The sequence below is a fragment of the Eublepharis macularius genome, chromosome 8 (assembly GCF_028583425.1).
Source record: "Eublepharis macularius isolate TG4126 chromosome 8, MPM_Emac_v1.0, whole genome shotgun sequence".
Lineage (NCBI taxonomy): Eukaryota > Metazoa > Chordata > Lepidosauria > Squamata > Eublepharidae > Eublepharis > Eublepharis macularius.
In genome coordinates this window covers 68,560,353-68,583,063 of record NC_072797.1, presented here as the reverse complement: position 1 = coordinate 68,583,063, position 22,711 = coordinate 68,560,353, and the positions used below count along the sequence as shown (strand labels likewise).

General features: G+C 42.7%; 1 protein-coding gene across 5 annotated transcripts in view; it reads left to right on the top strand.

Moving 5' to 3' along the window:
• Nucleotides 1-22,711, top strand: part of EPB41L4A (erythrocyte membrane protein band 4.1 like 4A) — a 177,427-nt gene that overhangs the window by 11,894 nt on the left and 142,822 nt on the right. The window contains exon 1 of one of the 5 annotated variants that reach the window (XM_054987242.1): nt 12,550-12,579. The exons of 3 other annotated variants lie outside the window; for them this stretch is intronic. The gene's annotated coding sequence lies outside the window, so the exon portion shown is untranslated. Of the gene's footprint in view, nt 1-12,549; nt 12,580-22,711 lie in introns of those variants that run through there. One more of the 5 variants, XM_054987241.1, reaches the window with a different exon arrangement.

Below are 22,711 nucleotides of genomic sequence, written 5' to 3'. Positions count from 1 at the left end.
GGAACTGGTTGAGTAAAACTTAACTGGGAATTAACCCTTCAGGTGGTAAACTATAGATATCTGGAGACCTGATAGGATTTTGTCCATGAAATCATAAGACCAATTGCCCATCTATTTCAACCTCCTGTTTCTCACCGCTGGGTCACAGAGGTCAAAGCCAATTCCAACAGCTAGTATTTAGAGGTAGGCTGTCTCCAAACACGGAGTCCATATTTAGCCATTGTGAATAGCAGCTATTCATAGACTTAACCTCCATAAATCTGTCCATTCTTTTAAAACCATTCAGTCTGGTGACTATCACTATATACTGTGGCAATGAGTTCTATAAGTTTAGGTCTATTGCCTGTCAGTCTCATTGTATGAATCCAGATTCTAGTATTTTGTGGGGAGAGAGCAAAAAGTTCTCGCTATTCATTTTCTCTGCCCCATGCATAATTTTATAAGCTATCATTCCTGCTCCCCTGGTGTCTTTGTCTAAACTGAAAGGCACCAAACTCTCTAGTCTTTTGTCACAGGGAAGATTTTTCAGTTTTGTTCATTCGTGCTGTCCTTTCCTGCACTTTTTCCAGCTCTGCAATATCCTTTTCTAGTGGGACAGTGGGAACTGTGAATAGTATTCTAAATGCCCACACCATAGATAGACAAATAAATGATATTACAATATTGGTGTTTTATTTTCAGTTCCTTTCCTAATAATCTTTAGCACAAGATATGCCTTTTTGACCACTGCTGCACACTGTTAACCATTTCATACAGTCGCCAAAATCTTTTCCCTGGTCAGTTACTGCCACTTCAGAACCTATCAGCATATATATAAATCTGGTGTGCGTGCGTGCGTGTGCGCGCACACGCAATACACATCATTTTACACTAAGCTACATTAACTCTCATATGCCATATTGGTGCCCATTTACCCAATTTGGAGAGATGCTTTCAAAGTATGTCATAATCTGCTTCAATTTTCACCATCTTGAACAATTTGTTGTCGTCTGAATTTGTTCATTCCTGATTCCAGACCATTTATGAACAAATTAAATACTGTCTTTACTTGAAAGTAAGATGATGCTTTACTTTACTTTACTTTAATTGAATTTTTATACCGCCCATCTCCCGAAGGACTCAGGGCGGTGTACAGCAAAGATAAAACATACAAATATAAAACAATAAGAATATAAAATATAAACATATATTAAATAATTTAACTCAGAAACAGGACAACTCAATTAAAACACATTTAGGCCAGCCCCGCTTGTTGGAATAATAGCGTCTTAAGGGCACGGCGAAAGGTGTGTAGGTCGGGGACCATATGTATCTACGGGGGCAATTCATTCCAGAGGGCAGGTGCCCTGACAGAGAAGGCTCTCCCCCTGGGGGTCACCAGCCGACATTGTTTGACTGACGGCACCCTGAGGAGGCCCTCTCTGTGGGAGCATACCGGCCTGTGGGAGGCTATCGGTAGCAGCAGGCGATCTCGCAAATACCTAGGCCCTAAGCCATGGAACGCTCTAAAGATGGTAACCAGCACCTTGAAGCGCACCCGGAAGACCACCAGAAGCCAGTGTAGCTCGCGCAGGAGAGGTGTTACATGGGCGCGCCGTGTCGCTCCCATAATCACCCGTGCGGCCGCATTCTGCACTAATTGCAGCCTCCGGGAGGTCCTCAAGGGGAGCCCCATATAGAGAGCGTTACAGTAGTCCAGACGGGAGGAAACGAGGGCATGGGTGACTGTGCACAAGGCGTCCCGATCCAGAAAGGGACGCAACTGGTGAACCAGGCGAACCTTATAAAAAGCCCCCCTGGCCATGGCTGACACATGATCTCCTAACGACAGCCGCGCATCCGGGAGGACACCCAAGTTGCGAACCCTCTCTGTGGGGGCCAAAATCTCGCCCCCGATACTCAGCGATGGAAGCAGCTGGCTATAACGGAGCGCCGGAAACCACAGCCACTCAGTCTTGGAAGGGTTGAGTCTGAGCCTGCTGAATGTAAGATAACCTCCATGTTATATACACAAAAATATTACTGGACATAACTGTAACTTGTATGCATATGTAATATGACCTCCTCCTTTTGATGGCACATTGCTTCCTGACCATAAAGTGGTGATCGGCATTACCCTGGGTGCGTAAGGAGCCACAAGCACTGATGTAACCCTTCCTGCCGTCCCTCATGATCTGCCTAGGTTCACAGAAAATTGATGTTCCACTTACTGTTCCACTGAGGGACCACTCTTAACGGTCAGGAAGTTCTTCCTAATGTTTAGCTGAAAACTCTTTTGATTTAATTCCAACCCGTTGGTTCTGGTTTGACCTGGGGCAGCAGAAAACAAATCTGCACCATCGTCTATATGGCAGCTCTTCAAGTACTTGAAGATAGTTATCATATCACCTGTTAGTCATCTCCTGTCCAGGCTAAACATACCAGGTTCCTTCAGCCTTTCTTCATAGGAAGTCAAAGAGATGAGTGGCACTTTCTTGAATTGCTGAGCAGATGCAGTGAGCTATTGGAGCTAATTCATGACTGAATAATGAAACCTTTTACAGTCACTGGCTGTTTCCAACAGCTGTTTTCTGCCATTAGGACACTTCTGCAAGTGAGGGGGAAGTAATTTCCACCAGTTTCCATCTCCTATTGAAGATCCCTACATTCCTGTCCAGCACTGTTCCTTGGGGGCCAAGAGTAGTTTTTCAGGGGGAAGGGTGAGCTACAGTGAGTGGCGCAGGCTGGAAAGTCCCATTTTGCGAGGTCTTTTCTAGTTGAACTCAAGGCCACTTTCTACATATTTCCAAAATACATATCCACATTTTTGACTGCTAGAAGCTGGCTTTATAAAAAGGCTATGTTCTTAAAAAATGTATCATGCAGTTTACTTTTGGTTGTGGAACAGCAGAAAGCAAAGAGGAAGTTGGTTGTTGTGGGCTTTCCGGGCTGTATTGCCGTGGTCTTGGCATTGTAGTTCCTGACGTTTCGCCAGCAGCTGTGCTGGCGAAACGTCAGGAACTACAATGCCAAGACCACGGCAACACAGCCCGGAAAACCCACAACAACCATCGTTCTCCGGCCGTGAAAGCCTTCGACAATACAAAGAGGAAGTGTTTGCATTTTGGGGCAGTTGATAAGAAAGAGTTTCCTCTCAGTCTTGTGTTGTCATGTGCAATCTCATAAGGTTTTGATGGCAGTCCAGAAGTCTGTAGGTTTTTGTTCCTCAGGAGCACGACCAGTGGAGATGTTCTGGAGGGATTCACCAGCCTGATACCTGATAAAGTAAAGAGTCTAGGAATGCTCCTAGACCCAGCTGTACTTTTGAAAAATGAGATTGACCTTCTGTGAAGAGTGCCTTTTTCATTTACATTTGACTGGTAGATTGTCCTCCATTTTAGACTCAGTAGGCCTGGTCATGTTGATCCATACCAATTTAACTTCCAAGTTGGATTATTGTCATGCGCTCATTGTGGGGATTGAGGGCATCTCTAGATGATACTTTACTGTGTGGGTATGCACTAGTTTTAACATGCTCCCTGCAGTCACACGGCAGCTAAGGAGAACTGCTTCTTTTTTTAAAAAGGAGAGATAAAAGGGTCTCGGAATGGCACTGCAGGGGGAGGAAGGCTCCTGCCCTCCCCCAGCACCATTTTCTCATGTGAAAACCATGCGTGAGGGGAGTTATTTTGCTGATTTTGTAGTTCCACAAATAATTCCCCTTGCACATAGGGAAAATAATTCAGAACTATAGTTGATGCAGAATATTTCCACTCACCTATTGGTTGATTCAGCCAATTTTGAAGCAAGTGCACTAGCTTCCAGTCTGCTTCTAGGCTTGATTTACAATGTCTTTGGTGTAATCCCCCACCTTGTGGCATGCAGGTATGTAGAAAGGTTTTGTTGACATTCTTCAGGGCATCTAAGATTGTGCTATTCTGCAGGACTTTTTAATTTGTGGTCTTGTCTGTTTTAGATTTGCTGATTATTTATTTAAAACATTTTATGCCACCTTTCTACCAAACTTAGGTTCCCCCAGCCAGCAAATGATCAAAAAACCCTCAAAGAAGAAACAACAATTAAACAAAGCATACAAACAGGAATGAGGGTCAGTGAGAGGTTATTGATACATGGATTTTATGAAGGGACTGTTTTAGCTGTTTTTTCTCTTATGACTGGCAATATGCCACCCTTCAGTTTAGATAGGGTGGATATACATTTTAAAAAAAATTGTTAAATATCCTAATTGACGTTGCTTTTCAGCTCATCTAGTCAGAGAGAAAATGTGGAAGAACAGGCAGCTTCATCACTCCTTTCCCCTCCTTTCCAGCATTGTCAGAGATTCACCAACCCCAATGGGGCAGATATCCTAGGGCAATATGTTATGTACACTTGAGATAATTTTTACTCAGAAATATAAAGCCCTACAGAGCTGCTGAATTCATCCTTTCCATGCTTCCTGTACTGTAATATTGGATTGGAAAGAGGCTGAAGTAAAAGTTTATAATTTGATACACTAGAAAGAAATCTGAGATTTTAAAAATGTAATTGTATACATATATATGTGGATGAGCTTATCAGCTCTTCATATTTCTGACATTCATTTGGAAGACCAAAAGGAACAAAAGATCTTGCAAATTTTTCTATAAATTAACCACTCTTTGAAATGACTGTTATTATTTGAAATGGATCACTAATTTTCCCCTCTGCATCTTTACAGATGAGACCAGCAATTTTGAACTCTCTGAGGGATAGCAATGTAATGAATGACTGTTGAGACACTTTATTTTCCCAGGGTGCATCTAACTAAATTAATGAAACTGGCACGACAGCTCGACAGAAACCCATTAATTTTTAAATGAAGTTACCTCCTGGTCAGCCTGAGGTTTAAACAATAATGTTGTTGGATGGGGTTGCTCTTAGTGATTTTAATGAATAGTAATTTTGTAATGCAAGCAGAAAACATGCAAGAACTGTATTCTTTAAATTTAATAATCTTCTATTTGCATCCCTAATTTGGATTTCTATTACAGAAGCAGCAGGCTTAGAAAGATGAACCCTTTAAAATAAATCACTTTCAGCTCTATCTCACTGAAAATTTCTAACCAAAGTGAAGCTACCAACTGCTGAATTATAATGATTAGGAAATAGGTTTCGATTAACTTGAAGGATTTGGAATTCTGATCCTTGGCAGGTCCCCTTTGCTTAAGAAAAAACTTGGAAATATAAAATTATTGCTTGTATTATATTTTGCTATTGGGTTGGTGACCTGTCTGAGAAAGAGAGATCTGGTAACTTATCATGCTGCAATGGTTATCACAGATTTATAGCTTTAATATAGATATAGTATAGCTGCCATTGTGGCAGCTGCAGAGGGAATGGAGAGCACTCAGCTGGAGATGGGAAGCCACGGCCAATATCTCAAAAGTTGGATGATTGATACGTTGGGAGTAGACTTGATTTTCCACACTGGGAGTCTTGCCATGTGTTCACCCACTTTTAAGAGTGTACTTTTGTTGCTATAAATCAAAGAGTTAGGTAAGGGTAGAGCAAGCAGCAAAAGCAGAGCAGAAAGGGAAGCAACAATGGCTTGGCCAGTTCAGAAGAATCAGAAGGTCTCTCTGTTATGTCAAAATGGAAATGTATTAATGTCGTCAGAAGAAGGTGATTAATGTGGAGCAAAGAAGGCTTTGGTATGGGTGCTTAAAGAGTTCCATTTAAAACTGTAGAATTGAATGTAGGTGGTAGAAGTTAAGATTTAGATGCTACAGAAAATAGTATGAAAGAAAACGAAAAGTTAAGCTGCTATGCCTTCATCTTCTCTTCTCTGAAGAGGTTTACCTAGAAGAAACACAAATTGGCTTTTGAGCTATAAGTCACATAACTAGCCTTCTGGTGTAGTGTTCAACATATTCCCCCTTTTTGTCAGTGCCTCTGATGTCTGCCTATAGAAAAGGTGCTCATTGGACTCTACTAAGCATCTGTCATAATGTATATTATCAACGAAGTGAGAATGGTGAGGCTGAGACTTCGCATTCACAAATACCAAGTGAAGCAGTGAACTATGACTATGCCACTACAGGCTCAATTGACAGAATACTGCTCCGCTTAAAAAGATTCATATGCCTCAAAAACTTAATATGTTGGCGAGAAGACTATGCTAGACCCCTTTTCCTTGACTTCTAGTATTCGGTGTGCAGAATTCTTTTTAGTGGGTGGAGCAACATTCAGTTGTGAAGTTGTAGTTGAAATTATACAGCTGAGGCACAGGTTTATGAGCGCATCACTCTGTTTATGAGAAGCAGGTTTAAAAGGAACTCTCTAGCCTCTAGATGCACTGATATGATAAGTGCCCCAGCCTATATTGTTATTCCAACCCATGCTAAAGGTGCAAGACTAACAGTATGGTGTAATGGTTATGGTGTTGGACTAGAATGGGAGAGACCAGGGTCCAAATCCCCATCCTGAAGTGATGCTCATTGCATGTCCTTGGACCAGTTACACTCTGTCAGCCTGACATATCTCACAGGCTTCTTGTGAGGGTAAAATTGAGCAGGGAAAAACAATGAATGCCATCCCGAGGTCTTTAGAGGAAAGGGGAGGATAAAATTAGGTAAGTTATGCTTGGCACTTCCATCATTAATTCACAGTTTGAACAGTTCACAATGTTGGCTGAGATTGGGTTTCAGCGCATACCAACCATCTCTGTATGTGGTATATAAAAGCTTCCACACACTGTAGTGTTTATGTGATTATTTATTAGCAGTCTTTCTACCTTGCAGGAACTCAAGGCAGCTTACAATATAAATGAAATAATCGTAAAATGAATAAAAACACAGTTTAGGACTGCCAATAAACATAGAAATAAAGTTAATTTTAAAAAAGTCCTAAAGAAAAAAATGTCTTCAGCTGTCTCCTGAAGATCAGGAGTGAGGGGACCAGGCACATGTACCTGGGGATACTGTTCCATCATTTTGGGACTGCCACCAAAAAGGCCCTCTCTTATGTACCCACCAGGTTAGCTGATGAGACAGTTAAGAGGGCTTGTCCTTATGAGCTTCGCTCTCAGGCAGAAACATATGGGAGAAGATGATCCTTTAGATACTCCAATCCCAAGCTATGTAGGGCTTTAAATAGGCCCTTCATTTCCATTGAAGATAAATCAGTTTGCTTTCATTTAGCAATAGTGTGCTCAAATAGCTATGCAGTCCTAGTAGAGCTTAACATGCAGTCCTGTGGGATAGATTTGGCAGATTATGCTGTTTTATGCATACTCCAGATACTTGTGAAATCCATCCCACCATTCTTCCCAGTAACAAGGTACTGATCTTAATATAGACTGCACAGTTTTTACTATACCTAGTATTCATTTAATAATTTTGGTCAAAGACCAAATACGATACATATATGAAAGCTGTTAACCTGAGACTAGGTCTTTGAGAGAAAATGGCTGAACTTAGACTCAGGGCTGTAAGTGTTGTAAGGTTTGTGGCCTAGCCTGGGAAAGTGTTTGCCAAGTTGGTTGGAGACACTTGTAGAGCAGTCTCAAGTTCCTTGGAGATTTGACCTTGGAGGGACTGTTCTCAGAGGCCTGTGTTGACTCCCTAGTTTTTCACATGTGTAATGCCAATTAACAACTTAGCCCTGATTGTTTCTTGAGTTGTCAGGTATTACACATGACTTCTCAACTCACTAAGTTCCTTCGAATAGTTTTCATCATGATGTAAGTGTGCAGTAGAGAAGCTGAAAGCTCCATGTTATTCTGTCACATCAGTATGCTGAATCAACTAGGCATGAGAGAGGGATAGCTTTCTGATGGATGAGGTATGCAACAGTGGAAACAACTTAGACATGCTTAGGTAGCTAGCTCTCAGGTTTTAGTTAAGCAGTTTTAATATTTAGCAACAGTAAGGATTTCTTGTTTTAATGCTTGTTACCTGAGTAAGAGCGCTTCATGCTTTTGGTGACACTTGTTAATTAATAAACTTATCTTTTACTAAGCTGAGTCTGGAGTAGAGATAGGCACGATCCAAAAAAAAAATACCGATTAAGCCGTTCGTGGATCCGGGCCACTGCCAAACCCAGGCCACCGATTCTAATCGATCAAGTCCCATTTCCAATCTGGAATCGGGAAGGCCAAAGCGGGAGGGCACCCTGCTGTTTCCAGCGATATAGGAATGGTGGTTGGTGGCAGCGGCCGCCAGGCTCGGTGGGCAGGGGGAGGCGGCGATGAGCCGCCTTCCTTCAGGGAGGGAGGGGACATTCACACACACACACACACACACACACACACACACACACACACACACACACACACACACACACACACACACACACACACACTTAGAGTAGAGGGGGGGGAGTCTTTAACCCGGCAATGAGCCGCCTCCCCTCAGGGAGAGGACATTCCCAGGGCTGGATCTACGGTTGCCAGCGCCCAGGGCAACAGTAGTCAGGCTCTTGCGCATGTGCGCTCCTGGATCGCCCCCCCCCCCGCCCACGCAGCAAGCTGGCTGTCCCAGTGTGCTGCGGAGCTGGCGGCAGCGCGAGTGGCTCTGCGGCTGCCTGCGCCGTTCACCTGCCCCGCAAGACAAGGGGCGGCCGGCTTGCCCGCATGCCCCTTGTCCTGGGGAAAGGCAAATGGCGCAGGCTGCCTCCCAGCCTCCCGCGCTGCCTTTTGCCTTTCCCCAGGACAAGGGGCGGCCAGCTTGCCCAAGCTCCCCTTGTCCTGGGGAAAGACGAACGGCGCAGGCAGCCTCCCAGCCACCCGCACTGCCTTTTGCCTTTCCCCAGGACAAGGGGGGCTGGCTTGCCCACACGCCCCTTGTCCTGGGGAAAGACGAACGGTGCGGGCGGCCTCCCAGCCTCCCGCGCTGCCTTTTGCCTTTACCTAGGACAAGGGGCGGCCGGCTTGCCCACGCGCCCCTTGTCCTGGGGAAAGACGAACAACATGGGCGCACTGCCTTTTGCCTTTCCCCAGGACAAGGGGCGGCTGGCTTGCCCACACGCCCCTTTTCCTGGGGAAAGACGAATGGCACGGGCGGCCTCCCAGCTTCCCGTGCTGCCTTTTGCCTTTCCTTTGTGCCCATGGCTTCAGAACACCCCCTTTCCCCTCCCTCCCCTGGGTTGCTGCTCCGTGGTTGGAAGGAAGCCTGCTAATCAAGGAAAGCTGGGCTTCCATTTGTGTTTCGAGGGCGACAGAAGGAGGGCAAACACAGCTCATTCCCCTGGCTCCGTTGCCCCGGGAATAAATTACTGGCGCAAGAGTGTCTGCAATTCCGAACAGAAACCGATACATCCGATCAAGTCCCGAACAAGCAAACCCCTGACTGCTGGATCGGTTGCCGTGGACGGAACTGATTAGTTGAGTCACGATGGCGCAAACGCCAAAATCGGGGTTTTTTTGAAATCGTAATTCAGATCGTGCCCATGTCTAGTCTGGAGTTCATGTCTTTTATGTGGGTACACCCCAGAACAACCCTGAGATTGGAAAGCCTGGCCTTTCGGAAAGGAAGAACTTTTGGTCTTACAAATCAGGTGAATTCGTTCTGTCTTCCTGATTGCTGGAGTTGCTGTGATCAGTGCCCAGAACTGGGAGGCAGAGTGATGGGTCCCCTATAGCATGATTGACCCCGTGGGCATTGAAGCATCCAGTGCTAATGCATAGGAAGGAAGTTGAAAATATCCATTTCCAAAGGATATTCTAATGAAAAGTGCAGACATTGATCATTAGGTTGTAAGAGTATGAGGGAAGGAAAGTATTATTCATGTGTCAAGATGAAAATTGCTAGGAAATCATTGTTTACTTGTAAAGAACACTTCATTTTATATCATATACTATTAAATTAATAGCACCAACTAGTTGGACATTATTTTTCTGGACTGTCATAGTGATGGCTAAAAAAATGAGCAGTGACATGGGAGTTCCCTGCTTCCAATCTCACCTCTGTTACCAAGTTGTTCTATGGCCATTAGAAGGGCTCTGCCTTAGCCTCAGCCTCCCATCTGTAGTATGAGGGTAATACTCAACTATCCTGCAGAGCTGCTGTTAGGGTTATAGTGAGATAATATGTGTGAAGTGTTTTCTGAACACTGGAAAATATGTATAAATGCTACTTACAATGGAGTCTATTGTGATGTACTTGTTAGAAAATCAGGCAAGAACCAGGGAGGCCTGGACCCAAATTCCTTCTCAGCCATGAAGCTCACTGTATTTGAGTCAGTTACTCTTTCTTGGCCTAACTAGGGTTGCTGGCTTGTCTTACTTTGCAAGCGAGGAATGGGCGGGGCAGTGGGCGGCCAATCCATGCTTCTCACGGGCTCTGGAGGCCCTCTGGTGATGTCATATGGTGCAAAACTGGAAACAATGTCATCTCTTTGTGGTCAACATCAGAAGTAATGTTATTGGGGCCTCTGGAGTGTGCACACCATTTCAACACGTTCTCTGCGGCGCCTGGCTGGCCTCGTTCCTCCTTGCCCCGCCCTGCTAAGTGAGCAGATCCAGGGCATCTCTAGGTCTAACCTAATTCACCTGGTTCTAGGGGTTGCCATGTCCCTATAACCTCCCAGTGGAGGTGGGGGGGATTCGGTATTTGCCAGGAGGAACTTCCTTACGCATGCACAAAGCATGTATGCACTCCCAGTGCAGATGTGATGATGTCATTTCCAGAAGTGAAATCATTGTGCTGGTGACAGGCATGCTTCTGCACATTGTGTGGGGCCAGTTCAGCCCATTGGGGCAAAAATTGGCCCCTGTGAAGCGTGGGAGCATTGAGGAAGTGATGTTGTCACACACTGCTGGGAGGGTACTCGCTGCATTCGTGCCCTGGAAGTTTTTTGCCTCCCAGGTCTGTTCCCTGCTCCTTTCCCCCTGCTGGCCGGGTGAGAAGTGGGGGTGGGGTGGAGTCTGGGAGTGGGGGAATGGGATCCCTACCTGGTTCATGTGAGGAAACATGCTGAAGGGGAGAATTATGAATGTTGCTCTGAACTCCTTGGAGGCAGGGTTGGATGAAAATTTAGTGGATAGATATAAAACTTTTACAATGGGGACAGATGAGCAGTCTCCCACTCCTTTAGAATTTCTTATAGAAGGTTAGTGACAAGAATAAGTGCAAATAATTTTATCATCTTCCACTTCATCTTTCCATATACTTGTGATGGCTCATACAATTAATAAAAAAACTCAACAATAAAATGTCAAATTGTGACAAATGAAGATCCAAAGTCTTAACAGGATGAAAACAAATATAGAACCATAATCTAACAGCATCCGTAAATCATCCCAATAACTTTAGAAGGCTCTTTTAGGAAAAAAGGCCATTGAAAATTTAAAAAGATTCATAGCTAGACCTCCACAGTAAGGTGTCAGGAAAGTTGTCTGTTTTGTGAGGATGCCAGTTGTTGTATTCTTAGAAACTTTCGGGGAAATAAGTATATCTTATTTCCTACTGAATGTGCCATGAATGGGAAAAGTGACTATAGAGAAAGGAAACCCTTAGAAATCATGGCTATTCTTGCCGCTGTTTTATCTGAGCAAGCTTTCTATTTAGGAAAGAGCAGTAGAAGCTAAAACGGACACCTTTAATAGACATCTTTTACAAGAATAATAAATATTTGTAGAGTATACTTGTGTTTTATCTTTGTAAGAAAAGGAATGCTTAATACGTAACTGAACAGCTAACATTTTGCAGAGAGTAGCCTTGTATTGGTGCCAAGTCAAATGTTATTGTTCAGTGAAATTTGTCTTGATCTACACTGTTAGTGAAACAGTAACTTGCTTGGCTTACTTCTAGACCTTTTGTTTTTCCACCTGTTTCTGTTAATGCATATTGAAAAAGGTGCTGTTGTAACAGCAAGAATGTGTAATTGAGCATTAGCGTGCCTGCTATAGCTTGGGAAGTTCTTGGAGATTTAAGAGTGGGGTCTAGGGAAAGTGACATTTGGGGAGGGGAGGGAGCTCAGTGGAGATATGATATCATGTCCTGTGATGTCACATCCAGGTAAAAAGTCAGCTCCTCCATTCCCTCCCTTTCCTGTATGGTTACATTCTTTCACCAAAATTCAAATTTTAAATTTCCTGCTTTATTTCACTTTCCTCGTCATTTTCTCCCACCTTTCATCTCTTGTAGGCTTCTGGATGTATGTACTCTGTATCTTATACTAACTCTTTGATCCTAAATATTTGTGCTTGCCATTACTGGTTGCTATCCAGTTCTGCTCCACTCAACATTAAAAAAACCCCTCACAAAGTCCTTTATAGGGTTTTCTTAGGATTAAGAAAAAAAGTTCACTCTCCATATCTGTATGAAAATGCCCACCAACAGCTGTCCCATCCCAGCCCCATTCCTTCATTACCACCACCCTGCTGGTTAGGTGAGAGGTGGCAGGGAGTGGAGGCTGGGAACGGGGAATCCCCCACTAGGGAGGTGGTAACCATACTGTGTAGCTGCTCTAGGACATCTGTTTCTTCTAGATGCTGTGGTATACCATAGTGGTGCCTGTGGAGTCTGCCTCCCAACGTTGCCTTTCCTCATGAAGAACTAATCTATGTAGACTAAATATCTGCTGAAGTTCTGTGAGAACACCAGGCCCCACCTTGAGGTTGGTAAAACTACTGAGGGTAGTCCAGCTGGGCATCCTTTGTTTATTTCAATTGATTTTATGCGCTTCATCTTGTTTTTAATACCATTAAAATGACTGAAGAATGTACAGCAACGCTACCTCATCTGTTGTCCCAACCCAACTGATCTGTAAAAAAATTATAAATCACTGGAAAAATATACCTACTTAAGCAACATCTTTTCCTCTTGTACAATATATATTATGTGTACTTGTACAATATATATTGTGTGTGTTTGTGTGCCTGAGACGTATCTGCAATGCCGACAAATAAAAAACAAAACAAATCTAAACCCCTGAAAATCTAGAAACTGTGTTCCACTGTTGGTAGTAAGTTCAAGCTAATATTACTTTTCCTAGGTTTTTGTCCTGCAGCACTGCTAGGATCAGAAGCTTAGCGATACAATAGGTGCTTTTCATAGAATCCAGAAATCCTGTTTTGCTTCCACCTTGAAATTCTGTGCCATTTAGAATAATCAAATACAGCAAGAACTTTCTTCCAACGAATTCTTGGGTTGTGTGTATACTTGCTTTTTGGAGGCAATGGAGCAACTTTCCTGTAATAGCTGCTGTAGCTCTAGCCCTGACCCACCATCCACATAGCCTCTTAAGATTTTGGGAAACTAGGCTCTTTTAAAACAGAACCTTCCCCTCAGTTGTTTCCCTTGGTTATAAGGTATAGTTAGGGTAGTATAGGCTTTGGATTTCCTGCCATGAGGTAAGTTTTGTGGTGAGCAAGGAGGATACGGGTATCACAGGCAGAAATTGTATAAAAATAAAAAAGATTTATGTGCAGGTTGTAAAAGAACAGTTCAACAGCACAGGTTTCCAAATAGTGACAGAAAAAGCCTGACTAAGGTGCTTAAACTAGACTAGTTATGGCTTCTAGTTGTGACCTGAATTCCTTTTAATGCTTGTGGTTACAAACAGGCTTTCACTACCTGGGTACCATGTTGGGTCCTGTCACACACACCAACACTAGTCTGCCCTTTCCTTTGCCCCCCTAATTTTATTAGATAGAAAACCAAACATACAGTTACACAAAAACTCACTCAAAAAGAAAAATACCTATCTAACAAACAAACCAAACTAACAATACATACAAACATAAGAAAAAGAGAAAAAGGATGAAAAAAAAACCAGAAGGAAAAAGACTAAATAAACTACAAGAGGGCTTCTGATTTTCTTTGTGACAAATATAAGTATCCCATTCAAATTTTCTTTTACTCTGTTAAAAATAAAGGCTCTCTTTTTTCTAAAGTCCATAGTGCTTAATCCATAAATCCACAAACCACCAAATTGTAATTAACTATGTCATGTAAAAAGTCTATAAGGGGTTTCCATTCTGCCACAAACATAGATGTTGTCTTCCTCTGATCTATGAAGTAAGTTTTGCCCTCATTGCAAATTCCAACACCTTTATCGACCATTCCTCAATGTAGGAAATACTGGACTTTTCCAATTTTGTGCATACTATAGTCTTACTGCTGTAACCATATATAAGAGCAAAGTTCCAAAGCTTCTATCCAGCAGAATATCCATCATTCCCAACAAGAAGGTCTCTGGTTTCAATTGTATTTTCAGCCTGCCCTTTCCTAAATTATATGAAGTCTCTCATCACCATAGGCAGGTCTCACAACTAGGCATGTGCAGTTTGGGAATCCGATTAGGAAAAAATGCCCGAATTGGATCTGATCTGTAAAGATTCGGAATTTCCGAATCCTGAATCAAAGCTTTCTGAAGCATTCGTAAAGGGCCCCACCACTGCTTCCAAGCAGCAGTGGGGCCCTTTAAACATCACCCCAGCCCCCCACCCCCACTCACCCCCACTTACCTTTGCAGCATTGGCAGCAGTGGTGGCTCTGGCCCTCCCTGCCGCCCAGGGGGCTGTGGAGGAGGTGGAGAAAGCCCTTCCTGCCCCTCAAATGGCCGCCGTGGCCATTTGAGGGGCAGGAAGGGCCAGAGGAGGTGGCTCCAGCTTTCCCCACCGCCCTGCAGGTTCAGGAGGCGGTGTGGTGGCAGAGGTGCCAGCTGGCTCCAGGCCGTCGCAGCCTCGTGCTGCCGTGGCTGCCGCCGTGTCGTGGCTGGTGCCGTGGCGGTGTGCCACCCAGCTGATCACCCTCCCCATCTCTGTCCTGCCAGGTAAGAGGAGGAGGAGTTGCCCCGGGGGTGGGAGGAGGGGGTGAGGGAGTGGCTCCCCCTCACTTCAGTGTGCTCCAAATATTTACGGAGCATGCCGAAGCGAGTAAAGTACCATAATTCCAAAGTGGCTTGCCGCTTCGGAATTATGGTATTTCCGAATTTCCCCCCTGCTTCGGGAAAACCGAAGCCCGAAGCAGGAAACCCAAATCTTTTGGGGCTGCAAACCCCTACTCACAACCATGTATTCTATCTTTTCCCAGAGATGGAGATAAACCACTCTGCCACACTTACATGCAAAGCTACCCTTAAAACTGCCTGCTCTCTCCCTGAGACAGCTGCCCCCTGAACTACTGCTGTGCTTCCTTCCAACATTCCATCCCCCCTCTGAAAAGTGATTGGATGCTGAAGCAGCACTCCAATAGGTTCAGGTATGAAAAAACTGTCTGGCTGTTTTACCTTTCAGGGCAGGACAGCCTCTTGTCTGTCGCAGGTGGCCTTGAGACTCTGCCCTGAGATCTTTACAGGAAAGATGTGATTTCAGATGTAATCGGTACACTTTTCAAAATGAGTGCCCATACAGATGCTTTCAGCAAAATAGCAAATTGTTAATAGACGTGTCCTAAAGGAGCTGTAAGAATTCTTTTTACTGTAATTCCCATTTTTATTTTGGTACCATTTATGCATGAATGCATTTATTTCAAAATATAAATATCCATTTTCATATGATGTCTTAAGTTCACATTCTGAATAAAATGAAAGTTTGCAATCCAGCATAGACTGAAATATATTGGAAGTCTTACATTAACTTTTTTAGGTCTGGTTTGTACGTAGACAACAGTTAAACTTGTACTAGTCTTTGCCTAGATATAATAAGTTTACCCTGGGACCTTCTGAACAAAGATGTTTTCTTTTATCTAAAAACAAAACCAGTTTTGCCTCCCAAGACTCTGAAGACATTTCTTAAACTGATGAGAATAGCTTTGAAGATATGCATAGAGTAATTTGCACAATTGAAGTTAGATGTGACAATGTCATGGAAACAGAGATATTGACATATGGAATGTCTTCAAAGAGCAGATGTGAAATTAGGGCCGCAGTAGGCTCAGATCAATCCCAGTGAGTAACAAGTTATTCATGTTTGTGCTGTAGAGAAAAAATACTTTCAGATCTTGGAAGTTTAAGCAAAATATCTGAAATTCTAGTTTTTAGAACCTTATCTTCCTTACATAATAACTTAAAAAAATGTAAAAAATTCTTGCATTTGAGAGTTTTTATTTTAGCTAGTAAATATTCTCAAGGTGCAAGAAGGGAATATCTTCAAGTTACATATACTAGCATTTAGCCTTTCTTCTCTTCACATTACACCTTTCTTCACCAATTAGTTTCCTTAATTCACTTCTATTTCTCCCAAAGTCCCACCTGAAATCATAGTGCTGCTATGCAAAGTTTTCACTTTGAACAAACAAGACAGGTGTAGCAGGGGGGTGGGGAACAATGTATTTTACAATGAGGAATATTGCAATGAGATTTGTATAAAATACTGTATTTCAAGCAGTAGTTTCTAATTCATTAAATTGGTGGTATAGAAAAATCTATTGATTGATCTTGATCTCACATATGTGTAAAATTGATACTATACATAATCTATGAGACTACATGCATAGTTTAATCCAATCCATTTTCAATCAGATGTACATTCCATAGATTTCAATGGAAGTAATTCTTAAGTAAATGTATGTGTATGCAGCCATGGGTCTGCATTTTGATTTATTAAAAATGTTCTTCTGTTCCAAATGCTCACAGTTATATAATAGGTCATTTAAAGTACAGAATCTGCGGATATATTTTCGAAGAGTCTGTGCATGAGCTGACTTGATCCAGGTTCCTTGTAGCTGCTGCAGTGTTACAGCAGAAGTGTATGTTTGTGCGATGGGAAAAGACCAAAAAGAGTTTTGTGTGAGGAATGTATTGCCCATGGCAGGCCTGCCATTTGTGCTAGCCGGGATCAGCACAGAGATTGAGTAATTGCCCTGTGGCTTGCAAATGTCAACTGTATGGAATCAGTGCCTGGCACTAAAAACTCCTCTTCCCACTTCTGTCTGGAAGAACCTTTATCAGTGGAATTTGACACACGGATTAAGAATTATTAGGAAACTTTATGTGAAGAGGGAGAACTAGTAAGTTATCTTAAAAAGAACAATCAGTTCAAGAATAATTCTCTACATTTGATCAAACATATTTTGCCATTTTGTACAGTTGGAAAGTGGGTTCATTTAAATAAAACTTGATTTGATGTTAGAAATACTGTGGGTTTTTTTCTTACTGTATTCTTGCTTGGGGAGTGTACAAATGGTATCGTTCTTGTTTTTAACATGCCGATCATTTCATATTCCTTAATATCCTGTATGTAAGCCGACATAAAAAGAAATGTAGAGAGGCTTTTTAAGATCAAAATGTCTTCTATCATGAGAGTATAATATAGGATAAGGATAGGCAGTAGCCCATTATTATATTGCCGTCTGTACTATTCTTCTGAGCCAGTATTAGGATAATGCTTCTAAATTTTACTACCATGAGCCCGTTTATCATCACTAGTGAGTTTTAAAGGTAATTGGAGACATCGCAAGACATGATTGTGTCTCACCGACAGCATCTTTTCAAAGTTGTGCTGTATCAGAGTCAAAATGACAGCCTTTTATATGTCCCCCCCTAGAGAAAGTTATCAGAAGTAAGTCAGTGATCTACATTTTAGTTCATTCCTCTCCTTTTCATTTGTAGACCTAAAGTCCAAAAAAAGGGGAGGTGTCTCGTTTTCCCCTGCCTGTATCTGTTTGTTGACAAATGAGAACTAATTTTAATTCTTAATCTCTGGTTTTGTTTTGCTTTTCATAGTAATGGCAAAGAAGATAGTATCTTTTTAATAATATGCATTTGGAGTATCCAAATATTTATAGTTGTAGCTGTGGGCCATAATATCCTAACCCCCATAGCACAGTACATTTCATTACAGGTTAGACAGGCCGTCATAACAAAATACAAATAGCACAGTCCATTTCAGTTGCAGTTAGACAGTCCATCATAACAATATGACTCACCCTGCGGCTGCACGCAGCTTGAGCAGGGAGTCATGCTTTGCAGCCCTGCTGGAGGAAGGAGGCAGTCTCCCTTCCTCCCGGGCATACGGGGCTTTGGCCAGGGGGCGGAGCCAGGAGCCGTTTTCGGGCGGCTCCGCCTTCCCCTGGCCGCAGTTGGGACGCGTTCTACCCACCCACCTCTCCCTGTTTTAGTGCAGGATTAGCTGGCTGCTGTTACAGAGCCAGGTAGGAATTTTTTGCCCATTTTCCCTGATTGGCTTTGGGAAAAGTGTTTTTTTCGCCTACCTTGCACTAATGGTAGGGTTGAGGAATTTTATGAGGTGGATCCATAGTTAGCTGCTGGCAGGAGATTTTGGGAATAGGGTGCGGGATGGTGAGCACCCAGTGGCGTTTCCCCAAGTGTGGGGAACAGGGTCTGCCATTTATTGTGGTATGCTTGTTGACGGCTACCGTACCACTGGCAGAATCCTGCGGGGATCCCCAAACAGAAGGCCTTCCCTCATGCCGTACGGCTGCAGCGTTAGGTGCTTGCTGGGGGGATCCATTGCCCGGCTGGCTGGGTGGCAGCCATTCATGGAATGGCCTATACCTGGGGCGATGGGGCTCGCCCAGGCAGGTCAAGGCGGAGGTCCTGGAGTTGACCCCAGGGTTTGACCTGTACTGCTTAGTTGGCCCTTGCCTTGTTAAGTTATGGTCTTGTTAATAAACGGCCCTTTAATCCAAACCTGTGTCTGCCTCTTCATTCCGGTTGGGGTTGCAAAATACAAGTTAATAAAATTTGAAATATCTGTACGAATAAATACAATTAAACCTTGGAATAAAATATATTTATAATTTAGCTAAAATTCTTGTGGAAGCTAAAAGTCTTGTAGGGGCAGCTGGGATTAGTCTCTTCCTTATGTTTGTTGGTAGAAAGATAAAAGTAGCCACCTTAAAAGTAACATCTGGGATGGCATCAGTCAATAAAAACTCAATGGATTGCTCCTCTAAACCAGAGAAATTTGTGAGGAGTGGGTTCAGAAATGTGTTTCTAATGAGCTCATAGAAAGGGGCAGCGTAAAATGTAGTGAGCAGTGTCTTCCACCTCATTGGAACTGCAAGGGCAAAGGCGCTGAGCCTCTGGTGTTTTTTGATATCTACCCTGGGTATATGTTGATGGCATGGCTTGGAAACGCGCTTGGGTAAATGCCTTCCTCAAATGAACATTAGAAAGGTCAGCTAGGTAATGTGGAGTAGTCTCCTTAATTATTTTGACATCTGAGTTGTGTGCCATGGCCAGCATTTCATTCACATATAATCCTATGCTGAAGATTAGAAATGCACTGTTGTTGTATACATACAACAAAAAGCTCTGATTGTTGAGAACCTTCTTCTGAAAATAGGTTTAAATTACTTCCCAATGACAGTATTGGAGGACATAGCTTAGAGACAAAGATTTTTTTAGTCACTAGCAGCTGCTACTCCTTAGAATGGAAAAAGCCACCAATAATTAAGCCATGTTGGCATTAGAGTGTGTCTTTTTGTCTTGATTGTTGTAATGAGGTTATTATGCCTTAACTGCACCATTGGTTTTCATGGAGCAATTTTTATTCCTATCCATGAGTGAGAGTAAAATTGGGTGTTTTACATTCTTTATATCTTTTTAAATTTAATTCTCAGTCCTCCTTTACTATTTGATCTCTTGATAAAGAGAAACCCATATTGTAGATGATGTAAGCTGTTTTGGATTTCTATTGGGGAGAAAGGCAAGGTATGAAAGTGTGATGTAATGGTTCAAGTCTCTGATTAGGTCTTGGAGATGCGCAAGTTTGAATCCCCACTTTCCTATGGAAGCTTGCTGCGTGGCCTTGAGCAGTTACTCTCTTTTAGTCTAACCTACCTCATAAGGTTATTGTTATTAGAGTGTCTGATTAGGGTCTGGCAGACCCAAGTTAGAATTCCTACTCTGCCTGCAAGCTTGCCAGGTGATCTTGGGCAAGACTCCCACTCTCAGCCTAACCTATCTCACAGGGTTGTTGAGAGACTCAAGTCAAGGAGGGGAGAATGATGTAAGCTGCTTTGGGTCCCTGTTGGACCGCCCCCCCCATTGGATTTTTTTTTTCCAGCCACCTTTTTCACATGAAAGTGTGTGTGTGTAGTGGATCTAGTGGGTCTCTGCAGACATTCAACTGAATGTGTATATATCAGGGGTTGGGGCCACTGGATGTGATCTTGTTTCACAGTGTGCACTTTCTGTGGGTTACATTACCTGTGTATCCACGATGGTTGTTAAATATCTATTATTAAATGCTATTAAATATTAATATTAATCAATCTATGTATATATAGTGAACATGAATTCAACATTTGTGCATTGAATTTGTGCACAAATTCCTTCATTTATACCCCATTTTTCTCTCTAGTGGGTCCCAAACATGGCTTACTTCATTTCACCCCCTCCATATAGATATAGATAACCTGCTGTGATTTGCACTTTCCATGTTCAAGAGAAAAGAAAAGGAATACCATAAAATAATTTGGAATATTTTGTATACTACCTGTTCTTTGTTCTAAGAGAAGGTATTGACGATGGTTGACATTTCTGAAAGAAATTTAAGCAGACTCCTGTTTCATCTTATATATCTTGTTGTGAAAATATTAATTTCTGTTGTTAAAGCTGCCAATAACAGCCGCAGGATAAAAGACAAGCTAGAGTACTCCTTTCTTCTTTATAAATAAGCTGTTGGCATAATGAGGCATAGTGGGGGTTTTCCCTCCTTGCTTGGAGAACTTAAGCAAATAGGCAGGAACTTGCCGAAATTTACCTGCAGGAAATTTCAGCTGTGTAGATTTTCCTAACACAGATATATCTGACCATGTGGGTAAAACCGTTTCACTTTCAAGGAAAAGAAAGGCCAATCTGAAGATGATAAATCATTTAAATATTTTGCTGGGAATGTTCTGTATTTATGCTTCTTTCCTGTACGTCAGGGATTTTTCCCTTGTAAACATTTTCACCTACATGGTGTGTGTGTGTGTGTGTGTGTGTGTGTGTTGCATATGAGAATGTCTCCTGTGGACAGAAGAGTAATTGTATGAGGGACATGCCATTCAGTGTTTTTTGCTACTCTGTCTTTGCTTTGCTTTGCACCCATTATTTTCAGTGTTGAGGATCATGATGGCCATTATTCACACTTACTATTTTGAGTGCTTTATGAACAGCACTTACTAACTCACACATCCAGATTCATCCAAGGGAAGCCATTTTCAGGCCATAGTAAGTACTGTCCAATATTCTCTGAAAATTCTCTTCAAGATATCTCTTTCCGGACTCTTACCTTGGCCTGTCAGTTCAGAATTCTAATCAAACTAGGGGTTCTAAGTCCAGGAATCTCAATAGAGTATAGTAACATAGAGTCCACCTTCCAAAGCAGCCATTTTTTCCAAGGGAACTGATCTCTGTGGCCTGGAGATCAGTATTAATTCTGGGAGATCTCTTGCCACCATCTGGAGGCTGGCAACCCTAAGTCAGCCATGTAGATAAGCTCCCATAGCAAACTCCTGTAATAGTTCCCAGCTAAGTATTTCTCTTTCCTAAGGCTGATCTATCATGTCTGATTTGCCATAGGGCTGCTGCTCAAAGACGCCACCTTACCTCCCTTTATTTATATGTTTTCTGTGCCTTTGTACCCAAATAGGGAGCCCAAAGCAGCAAACATCAAACATTAAAACATTTCAACATTAAAAGCATTTAAATTATATAATAATTCAATAAAACATATTAATATAACAGCTATAGTGTATTGGCCCTTTTGGCTCACCATAGCTGGTAGGATGGAGCTCAGCTTCTGTTAGGCTGAGCCACTCTGCTAGGCCTTATCTCTGTTTCTAGGGGTTTTGCTTATTCTCTCTGCAGCTGCAGTTGGTTTGTCTTGTTAACCATGAAGTTACACAAATCTTGGTTTAACCTTTTGGAAGCATTCTCTCTTTTCTGAAGATATTGCATCCAGCACCGAGGGCGGGATTGTTTGCTCATAATCGACAGACACCGCAGATAATTGTCATCACAAATGCTTCAGTGGGCAAATTTTTTGAACGCTTATAATTATACTCTGTTGCGTAGGCCTAGAAAGGGCATTGCCTACATTGACACACTCAACCGTCTTTCCCTGCCTTTGGTTGAGGCAGATCCTCCTCCTCCATTGGAGGTTTGATGTTAGCATTTTTACCTAACCTTTCCCTTCATGTGGCTGGTATTGCAGCTATGTCAGCTAAGGACTCAGTGCTGGCTCGTGTTCTAAACTGGGTGTAGAGAGGCTGACCTGTGAGGAAGCCTGAGGAGAAATTTGCACCATTTGTGATGAGACAACATGAATTATCAGTGCATAAAGGCTGCCTCTTATGGGGAAATAGAGTGGTCATTCCTACAGTTTTGCGGTATGTGTTGGCACTCCACATTGGGCACCTGGGCATTGTACGGATGAAGGCTCTTGCACGCAGTTACATTTGGTGACCCAAGATGGATAGTGAAGTGGAGGAGTGGGTTAAATAGTGTGATGTATATAAGGGCTCAAGACCAGCTCCACCACATGCCCCAGTACACTCATGGGAGTCAACAAAAAAACCATGATCACAGCTTCATATTGACTTTGCTGGTCCTTTTCAGGACCAGTTTTTTCTGATAGTGGTTGATTAGTATTCCAAATGGTTGGAAGTTATTCCTGTGCCATCAATGATGTCTCATGTTATTAAAGCACTGCGTCGAATTTTTGTGATGCATGGATTTCCGGACATTATTGTCTCAGATAATGGTGCCCAGTTTACATCAGAGGAATTTCATACATTCCTTGCTAAGGGTCTGATTCATCATGTAACCTCAGCTCCTTTTCATCCAGCAA